Below are 11,573 nucleotides of genomic sequence, written 5' to 3'. Positions count from 1 at the left end.
TTATGATTTGATACCATATGAGAATTTTAGACACTCGGATGCAAAAGTCAGTTTTTAAAGAGATTTTCAAGCATCCAAGTACCCAAAACTCATAACTTATACTATTAACCCATGGTAAGGCTTGAACCAAGTTCAATAGACCAAAATATACTTGAGTAAGCATTCAAATACATAAAAACAAACCAAACACAAAATTTGGCCACTCAATGACCATTTCACCCAATATGGCCAAAATACAAAATTTAATACCACATACACTATTTGGCCTTTATTACCACATAATACACTACATATATTGTCACCATATAGATAAAATATTCTTTGCACTTGTATAGTATTTTAGCCTATCACTACAAAAATTGCGACATATTCACATCATATACAATATTGGGCTAAAATACAAAATAACATAGTATGCAGCAAGTGTAACCAATCAAAATAATATGCATTCCTAGTTGGCAACATATAATCTCATCTATATGAGTTTATGTACATGACTCAAATTGAAATTGGGCTTTACAATGAGAATGTAGCGCGAGTATGCTAGCCCTTGCTCAATCCTTCCCTAGCTCAGTCTTACGGCGGAACCTGTAAAATGATAACCACGGGGTGAGACAAAAATCTCAATAACTAAGACATCTACATTATTAATTAATATGCCAAGTTATATTACAAGCCTTAAATCAAGTAAAAATAAGTACAACATATAAAATCACTACAAGTTACATTCATGATCCCTAAACCATCCGGTCCTCCATTACTCTCGACGAACTGGTAGGCTATTTCATAGAACCAAACCCATACATGGTCCCCAAGCTCACCATCTATGGTAGGACTCCCGAATACCGCTTACAAATGGAATCAATTTTTGTTTGAGTATTTTTTCTTGATGAAACGTTTTTACATGTAAAAGTGCCTATTTTTTCATTAACTAAATAGTTTTCTCCTATGTACTCAAAGTCAAGTAGGAATATAATTTTTTAATTTTCATTTGTGGATTGTCCCAACATGTCGAACTTAAAGTATTCACATAGACATCTGTCCAAAAATGCTTAATCATAATCATCTATGAAATTATAAAATAACAACATTTTTGGTAATATAAAACATGTTTTCCCAATCATTCCTACGAGGTACGTGTTGGAGATGCCATGAAATATCTTTTTTATTTGGTATAAGAATTCCAAATATAAAATTCAACATTTTTAATAGAACAAATGTTGCTTGATTAAAATAAATTAACTCTTACGATCATTAAGTTATAAAAAAACCTATTTTATCCTAAAAAAAATGGATCATTTTAGATACAGTCCTCAATTACCAAATAAAACGCATCAGAAAAAGTTATCTTTTGGGTGCATTTAATAATTAATTAGATTTCTTTTCGCCAAATAAGAAAAAAGATTTTCTTTAACACAAATATATTAACTTAAAAAGACTCTGGTGATTTTATTTTGAGAGTCGAGTAACAACTTCTGGAGCTCGCAAGGTACTTCGTCTTTCAACTTTAGCCCTTGCCTTCTGCGATTTGTTTCACTTGAGTGAGGTGAATCGTTTGGAATTGTAAAAGATGCACTAAAAGAGTCAACGATTTTTAGTAGACACGTTTTCAAACGGTCCACCGACATCTTGTAAGTCTATCTTCATTTTCCTTCGGTCTTCTCTCTCAACAATAAACAAACAGATTAATGAACCACGAGCTCAATGAAACATATTTCATGGCATGTATGTTTAGATCTGTAATCTCCAACTACTCTCTCCCTTACTAGTATACCTAAAGAATCTAAAAATGACACGCTATTGAACTACATATCTGACTTAGGTGGTTTTAAATTTTTCCATGGATTGTTAACTGTTAACTGATATATTGTTTACATCTAAGGTTTTTTTTCCTTTTGCAGAATCAATGTCTACAATGGATCTATTGATTAATTACGTCAAATGTTTTTAGGTCTTTTCATGCCACATAACAAATCTATTATGCGTCGTAGTTATGGAATAATCGAATTAGAATTCTGCTCGCACTACACTGAAATTTTTTAGAAGACATTGTTTTTTCACAAAGAAACTACCAGTGTGATACAAAATTTTAACTTGTTTCCTTTATGGAAAAAATCACTCACTATATCACTGAACCATGTAAATATAAATTTTCATTTCTCCAATTAATTTATATCCGTGATATACTTATTGTGTTTGAGTTGTTTTTTTTTTTTTTATTTACCTAGTTTTAAATAATTTACTGTGCTCATCTCATTTATAGCTACCTCAAAACAATGAATGTTACTGGAATTGATATTGAATATTAAATTTATGCTAAATCAGTCAAATTCAGTTGGTGTAGATATTTCCCGCATAAATCTTGACGCTTTGAGATTATTCTGGAAATAGATTTTATATATCTTATAATTATATTTAAAATATTCATTGGATGTAGATACATTTCAAATATCTAGGTCCTTTGAGAATGTTCTGGAAGAAATGATTCATTCTCATTTCCCATATCTTTTGCTATATCCTACCTGTATAGATGAGTCTGTGTCTTTGATATTTCCATATAACCAGCGATCTCTCTTAAATCTCCCATCTCTCGTTAATATCCCTCCTAGATCTCTCTTTCGAGTAAGTTGGTGCTCTATTCAATATGCTGTTCTTATTTCAGGTTCACTCTTTATTTCTTTATATTATTTTGTATTCTTATATGTTATTACATTTTTTTCTCAAATACTTGTGTGCGCTCATGTTTCCAGCACCAATTAGCACACGTTTGACATGATCAAATCATATTGACTTAGATAAACAAAATTTATGTAATTTGTATCTACATAAATTTCTTAAATAAGTCATTGAGTCCATATTAACAAAATGAGCCATGAGTAATTTTTAAAAATTCATATAATTTAGAACAATAGCAAAAGAACTGAAGACCAAGAAACATGTAATGGTATACTGATCATGAATTCGATACTGATGATTCTTTATACGGTATATTTTGATATATAATTGATTCTACATTATTGTATTTTATGTATATTTAATTATTCTTCCACACTTTATTATTTTTCCTAACATATCTACCTGCCCTTTATATTGGTGATCTATTCATTGTGTTATGTCTCATATTGCCTTTCAATTGTTATATTCTTTATAATATGTTTTATATTTTCTTCTATATGGTGTCACGAGTCCCATATCTAGAAGCCTTACAAGTGGTGTGAGGTTTATAAGTTCAAGGGGCTCTCCCCCCAATAGGCTAGCCTTTTGGGATGCGCTCTCCCTTTGGGCTTGTACTCGTTACATTGGTACTTTCATTGAGAGACCGGTGTCACAGAAAGGACTACCCATAGAGGGTTCTGACCGACAGGAGGCCCGAGTGAAGTGTCATGGAGTGAAACCGCCGAAGACGATGGCTCTTAAGGGAGTGGCATTATCACAAGTCCTACATCAAGAAGCCTTACAAGTGGTGTGGGGGTTTATAACTTCAAATGGCTCTCCCACCCAATAAGCTAGTCTTTTAAGATGGGCTCTACTATTAGCCTTAAGCTTGTTATATTGATACTTTCATTAAGAGTCTGGTGTCACGGAAAAGGCTATCCATAGAGGATTTTGATTGACAAAAGGTTGAGTGAAGTGCCATAGAGTGAAGTCGTTGGGGATGTTAGCACTTGATGGGATTGGCATTGTCAAGAGTCCTATATTAGGGAACCTCGCAAGTAGTGCGGGGATTTATAAGTTCAAGGGCCTCTCCCACCCAAAAGGCTAGTCTTTTAGGATAAGCTCTCCCTTTGGGCTTGTGCTAGTCACATTGCCACTCAATGACACTTAGCGGGGTGGCATTGTCACAAGTCCCACATTGGGGATCCTAACAAATGATGTGGGGGTTTATTAATTTCAATGGGCTCTCCCTCCTAATATGCTAGTCTTTTAGGATAGGCTCTCCTATTGTACTTGTGCTTGTCATATTAGTGCTTTCATTGAGAGGCCGGCGGTGTCATGGAAAAGGCTACCCACGGAAGGTTCTAACTAGCAGGAGGCTAAGTGAAGTGTCATTGAGTGAAGCCACTGAGGACATTGACTCTTGATAAGGTGGCATTATCACGAGTCCCACACCAGGGAGCCTCATAAGTGATATGGGACTTATAAGTTTAAGGGACTCTCCCTCCTAATAGGATAGTCTTTTAAGATGGGCTCTCCCTTTAGGCTTATGCTTGTTACATTGGTGCTTTCATTGATAGGCTAGTGTCACAAAAGGACTACTCTTAGAGGGTTCTGACCAATAGGAGGCTAAGTAAAGTGTCATAAAGTGAAGCCACCGAGAATATCAAGTCTTGATAGGGTGGCATTGTCACAAGTCCCACATCGGGGAGCCTTACAAATGATGTGGGATTTATAAGTTCAAGGGGCTCTCCCTCCTTATAGGTTAGTCTTTTAGGATGGGCTCTTCCTTTGCACTTGTGCTTGTCACATTAATGTAACTAGCACAGGCTTAAAGGGAGAGGCCATCCTAAAAGACTAGCTATTAGGAGGGAGAGCCCTGTAAACTAATAAAACTAACATCACTTGTGAGGCTTCCTAATGTGGGACTCATAACAATGCCATCCCATCAAGAGCCAATGTCCCCAGCGGCTTACTCCACAACACCTTACTCGACTTCCCACCAGTCAGAACCCTTCATAGGTAGCCCTTTCTATTGCACTAGCCTCTTAATGAAAGCACCAATATAACAAGAACAAGCCCAAAGGTAGAGTCCATCCCAAAAGACTAGCATATTAAGAGGGAGAGCTCTTAAACTTATAAATCTCACACCACTTGTGAGGCTTCTTGATATGAGACTCATGACAATACCACCCTGTCAAGAACTGACGTCCCTGGCGGCTTCAATCAACGGCACTTTACTTGGCCTTTTTCTAGTTAGAACCCTCTGTGGGTAGCCTGTAAATGTCCATCTTGACATTACCAAAATTCACCACACAATCACATCAAACAATCATAATTAGGAGCAAGGATTTGCTCCTAATCTCACATTATATATATAAGGGGTTAAAACTAATATATTTTTAAAAAATTAAGGAATAATTAGGATCCCATAAAAACCCTTTAAATTGATAGTTTGAGCTCAAACTTAATGATTTATAAAGGTATTGGAAGCATAGAAAAATTTTGGGAAGCAAACTACTTTAAACAGGGCCAAAAATGTCATTTTTAAGTGTTTTGGTCTATACGCCGTGGCTCGTGGTCCATGCACCACGGCATGTGGCACAGAATGCCAAATTTTCTCGTTGTACCGTGCGCCGTGGCTTGTGCGAAATGCACCACGGCGCACGTGTCCATGATAGTAATGCTATCATGATAGCTTTTTTAGATGAACTTCAAACGCACGCCATTTTCACATCCCATGTCCGATTAGAGCGATTCAAGTGCCCACACGAGGCTTATTCAATAAGCTAACTAATGGTAAAGTTTCGTTATGATCTAACACCGTATGAGAATTTTAGAAACTTGAATGCAAAAGTCAGTTTTCAAAAAAAAAAAAAATTTCCCCATCCAAGTACCCAAAACTTATAAGTTATACCATTAACCCATGTGAGGCTTGAACCAAGTCTAATGGATCAAAATACACTTGAGTGACCAATCAAACACACAAAAACATACCAAACACAAAATTTTGCCACTTAATGGCCATTTCACCCAATATGGCTAAAATACACAATTAACACTACAAACAATATTTGGCCTCTGTTGCCACATAATACACTACCAATACATTATCACCACATAAATAAAAAACATTCCTTACACTTGTATTAGTATTTTAGCCCATCACCACAAAAATTACTACATATTCACCTCATATATAATATTGGGTTAAAATATTACCACAACATAGTATGAAACAAGTGCAACCAATCAAAATAATATGCATTCCTAGTTCAGCAACATATAATATCATATAACAAGTTTATGTACACCACTCAAACTAAAATCAGGCATTATTATTTGATGTAGCAAATCTACTAGTCCTTACCCAATTCCTTTCCCTGCCCAATCTTAGAGGTAAAACCTGTAAAATGATGATCCATAGGGTGAGATAAAAACTCAGTAACTAAGATAATCTACATTATTGATTAACATGCCAAGTTATAAACAAGTATTAAAGCAAGTAACATAATCACATCATGTAAGATCACCACAAATTTGCATGCATGATCCCTAACCATCCAGTCCTCCAATACTCCCGACCGAACCAGTAGGCTATTTCATAGAATTAAACCACATGTATGGTCCCCAAGCTCACCGTTTATGGTAGGACTACCTGGCCAAGGTATCCTAAACCACTTCCGGACTACTATTTCCCCCTATTACAAGTATTGAGGTGTCGTTACTCCAACACCGTGTCTTATGGATGCTAAGGAGCATAATCTCTAACTCCGTACCCTTTTGGGTACTAAGGAGAATAAGTCTCCACACCGCACCCATATTCAGGCACTAAGAGAGAGTAAATGCTGCCTGGTGTCCCGAGGTGCCAACAATGTCATGTGGACTTAATCTTCACTATCTCCACTAGGGTGACCTCCCACCCTCTCATATGTCACATTTCACTACATATCTCCACTTGACCATGCATAAATAACTTTCCAAACAAATATAACAAAATCTTACCATTTACTTCAAAAAATATAGAATTTTACAAACCAATACTCCACTTTTCTAAAATAGTTTAACCTTTAAAGAATTTATACATATATACTCAACAATCATAAAAAAGCACTTAAGAATAACTAATACAAGGTAATAAACAATGCAAATTATCTAGTTACCTCAACCCTTTGTTATTAAAAGGGTTACCCGTGGTACTAAATTTCTTCTTGTGTAAGGTAAGTCTTCCCACACTACAATCTACATCAACAAGTACTATATGTTAATTTTCAATTAACACAAGCACCATTAGCTAATAATAACCTCCCAATTCTCCCACTTCTCACTTAAATTCTCAACAAATAGACTTGTCAAGATTAGAATTTGTTCACAACATCCCTTCAAGTCCCCTTCTAACTCTATCACAACATAAACTCAATATCTCAACTTATCACACTTCAACACCCTATGATCAAGTTGGGGCTTGATCCAAAATTCACCAAACAAGAAAGTAACTTCCTATTACCACATATCCAAGATCAATAAACCTAAATTAAACCTTTAGAGTTAATAGAAACCTTCAAAACATTGACTCATGGCTTAATCCAATCGGACCAAATTCTCACTCTTCCAAATCCCATGGAAAATGAGATGAAAAGGTACAGGAGAAAGGTAGGAAACTTACCTAAGAGTTTGGAGGCTCAAATCATCTTGAAAATCCTCCTAAATTGATGCCCTAGTAGTGCCCAAAGTTTTCCTTCGTGCTCTAGATTTTCCACCCAAAAATCTGTCAATTTTTGATCATTTCTGAAAATTTAAGTTGCCTGCTGTGCCATGCCCGCTGCGCAGCACACGCCACACAAGCCGCGGCTCACGACACAGCAAGCAATAAGTAGATTTTGCTCTCCTCGATGCCTTGACTAGATCTGACTTTCATCCTATCTCAATCTAGAGCCAAATATGACCCAAAAATCCAATTAGCCACCCAAAAAAAAAATATAATTAAAATAATTAATCATTTTTAACTAATTTATCTCTTAATTAATCAGCTTTTCCAGATTTGAAGTTTTAGGATGTTACATAGCCCTTTCATGACATCGGATTCTAACAAAACACTAATATAATAAGCATAGGCCTAAAGGGAGAGCTTATCCTAAAAAACTAGCCTATTGAGAAGGAGAGCTCCTTAAACTTATAAACCCCACACCAACAAAAGCACCAATGTAACGAGCATAGACCTAAAGAAAGAGCTCATACTAAAAGACTAGCTTATTGGGTGGGAAAGCCCCTTAAACTTATAAACCCTACCAACTTGTGAGGCTTCTCGTTGTGGGACTTGTGACATATGGTATATTTGTAATAATTTATACGATTCATTTAACATTTTTTAAATATTTCTTTTGGACATTATGATTTCTTCCTAACATATCTATTTGCTTTTTTACATTGGTGTTCTATTTATTGTTTTATGTTTCCTTTTTGCTTTCAATTTTTATATTCTTTTTAATATGTTTTTGTCCTTGCATAAAATTAAATTTTGGCCCAATGTCATCTAAATGAATAGATTAGTCAAGAATGAAACAGATTGCTTATATATTGATCCATGATATTGACCCGAGTGAGTAAACATTGAAAATCAAGGTTAAATGCTACCTAAAAAAAAAGACTTTTAGTGGTGACTTTTAGCAACGAATATGTCACCACCAAAAATATGTCACCACCAAAAATATACTTCTGGCACCAAAAGTATTTTTTATAAAAACATTTAAATAAAAATTATTTGTAAATTTACTTTTGGTGACAAAATTTGTCTCCACTAAATATATTTTTAATAAATAATATTAAAATTATATAAATAATTTATAAAATTATCATTTAAATTATCAAAAAATTTCCAATGAATTATTTTAAAAATTTAAAATTAATTAAAATCATTCAAATATATTTATGAAATTAAATTTCTTATTTTATAAATAGAATTATAAATAACTGATATATAGTATCATGAAACAAAAAAATAATGGTGATGTTTTAAGTTTAATTATTAAATCATTTTTTAGTTTCTGTATTATTCATAATCTTTTTTTTAGATGTATATAGCTCATATTTTTAAGAATTTTGTTACAAGCTAGTATTTTAATACACTAAATTAAAATCTTGGTGGGTTATTACTTTCAATTACAATGAAGCTAACTTATACATAAATTATTACTCACATACAATACATAAATGGCAATGGGATGTTAAAGTAGTATAGATGTTGTAATATCCTGAATTCTTAATTCTTGCATTAATACTAATTAAGATGTAATTTAGTAATTAATGTGAGATTAGGATTTTGAATGGTGGAATGTTATTTTGACTATTTGGGATTTTATATAAACAGAGATAAGTGTAAGAACGGCATTGCAAAACAAAGCATATGAGTGCGGTGAGGAGTTTCCACATTGTGCCACAGGCTACGGCTAGAGCTGGATGCACCGTAGTGCATGGCACAAAATTTTGATTAATTGGGGCATGTATTAGCACATGAAATAGAAGGAAAAAGAGGAAAAAGAAGCTCAAGCATGGAGAAGAGAAGGGAGCTTTGCTAGGGCAATGAATTTTCAGAGCAAGGACGATGTTTCCAACTTGTTACTTATTAGGTGAGCCTTATGCTCTCTTAACCTTCGATTCTACTTTATTTTTTCCTAGTTAAACTATTGAGAAATTGAATTTAAAGATCTTAAGGAGATGATTTCTTACTCTATAATAATAGAAAGATTCTCTAGAACTAAATTAGGACTTTATGACTGGTTTTAAGTCAAAACGATAAAACTTTGAAGGTATAGGTTTGAATTAACCTAATTTAAAGAGAGAAAGCTAAAATAAATTTGATAATGGTGTATTAGTACCTAAATTGAGTAACAATTGGATGTAAAAGGTAGAAATTACTGTGAATAGGGGAAATTATAAGGATTATGAGCTTAATTTCTATGATTGGCACTTTTAGTCATCAGGGTAATTGACTCTGGGTGCCTTAATTATGTAGATATCTGTGTGTGACAAGTTGAATAACAAAAGAAACTTAAGTGAGGTTATGAAACTCGGGTAAACCTTTATTACAAATAGAAGGGTTGAGGTAACCGTATTATTTGTTATATTCTATAACTATTATAATTGTGTAGAAGTAAGTGTGATTATAGTTTATATTTGTTAATTTTCCTATGCATGGTTTTTGCAATGGTTTTGGCATGAAAAGTGAATTGGATAAGTTTACTGAATAACTATGTAACATCCTGAATTTCAATCTAAGAAAACTAGTTGCTAATCAGGGGTAAATTAGTAATTAGTAAATTGATTATGGTTTGAGTGTTGGATTAATAAGTGTTGGTTGGTTAGTGTGGTTAGAGGATCAAGTGGTAGAATAGAAAATCAAGGCATAACGCATGAGTAGCAGGGTGGAAGCTACATGCACCGCAGTGCATTACACAAAATTTTACTTAAGAGCTAAGTCAAAACTAGTGAAAACATAAGGGAGAAGTTCAGAAAATGTATCTAAAAAGGAGAGAAGGCTTGGTTCTGTTAGGGCATTGATTTGTGGGAGCTCGGGAGTTTGCTTCAACTAGAGACTTGTCAGGTGAGCTTTATTTCTACCCTATTTTCATTAGATTTGATCGATTGAGAAATCAAATCAAGAAGTTTTAAAGTGTCGGAATCTAAAAGAAAGGTTTAAAAAGGAATTTTGAATGTAAAACTAAGGTTTTATTACTAGTCTAATAAGTTAAATGGTTGAACTCTAAGAGTTTAAGCTCAAATTAGCCTAAATAGTTAGGTTGAAATTGAGAGTAAAATAAGTTAGGAGGGTGTTATGATCATTTGAATAACCTATAGGGCTAATGACTATAAATAATAGATTATATGAACTTAAAAGATGTTAATTGAACTATTTTGTGTGTTAAGAGATTTAATTTAACTGAATCAATGCCTCTGTTTAGTATTGAGAATTGATTGAGGGATATTGTATTGTGTAGATTGAGCATTTGAGAGGTCCTCGTGAGTAATTCTACCCTTTGGGAATCCAAAGTGGTTGGTAACCCTTGATAGTAAGCGTAAAATGTAATTAGAGTAACCCTTTTGCTTATTAATTTGTGAAATTATTTACATGTATTTTGTATAACTTTATGCACTGTATTATGAACTGATAGAGTAGCAGTATTGTAAAAGAATATGCATGCGGATGTGGAGTATTGATTGAAATGTTTAAGAAGAGGCATGTGTATTGCATCCACGAGTATACCCTTGAATAGAGTAGGAGGTTGTGGCCTTACTTTGTGCAAGTCTAAGAAATCTTAAAGGTCTTAAGTGTAAAGCTTAACTCTGCCAGGAAGGACCTAGAAAATCTTGAAGGTCTCAAGCATATAGCTTAACTCTACTACAATGGACATAGGATAATGATCCAAGAGTATACCTTAGACTAAGATAAGGGGTCGTGGTTCTACTCTATGTAAGGTTAGGAAGTCCTGAAGGTCCTGAGCATAAAGCTTAACTTCACCATAAAGGACCTAGAGACACCCAATGTGAAGAGGATACCTAGTTTGAGACAGAGGTATGGTATGTTGGAAATTGTGCCCTAGGGCTAATCATTGTACTATAAACATTATTATTTATAGAATTTCTCTTTTGTTATCATATTAATTACATGTTTACTATGATAACTATATCCTTGGACAAACTATCGTAATTTGTCCTAAATGTCCTTAGTCGATCATCTAAGAAGGATCATAGATGAAACAAGACTAGTATGACTTTGATTATTATAGAGATATAAATCAAAATCATAGGCATTGAAAGAGTACAAGTTTTAGAACAACCCGCTATGGGATAGTTGCATGGGACAAGTTATAAGCTTATCTCATATGTAACCACATCACTAAGCCCTTTGACCTGAGACCATC

Source organism: Prosopis cineraria, unplaced genomic scaffold (assembly GCF_029017545.1).
Source record: "Prosopis cineraria cultivar Desert tree isolate PC_DT_omini unplaced genomic scaffold, ASM2901754v1 PC5, whole genome shotgun sequence".
NCBI classification, from domain to species: Eukaryota; Viridiplantae; Streptophyta; class Magnoliopsida; order Fabales; family Fabaceae; genus Prosopis; species Prosopis cineraria.
This window is presented reverse-complemented; position numbering follows the sequence as displayed.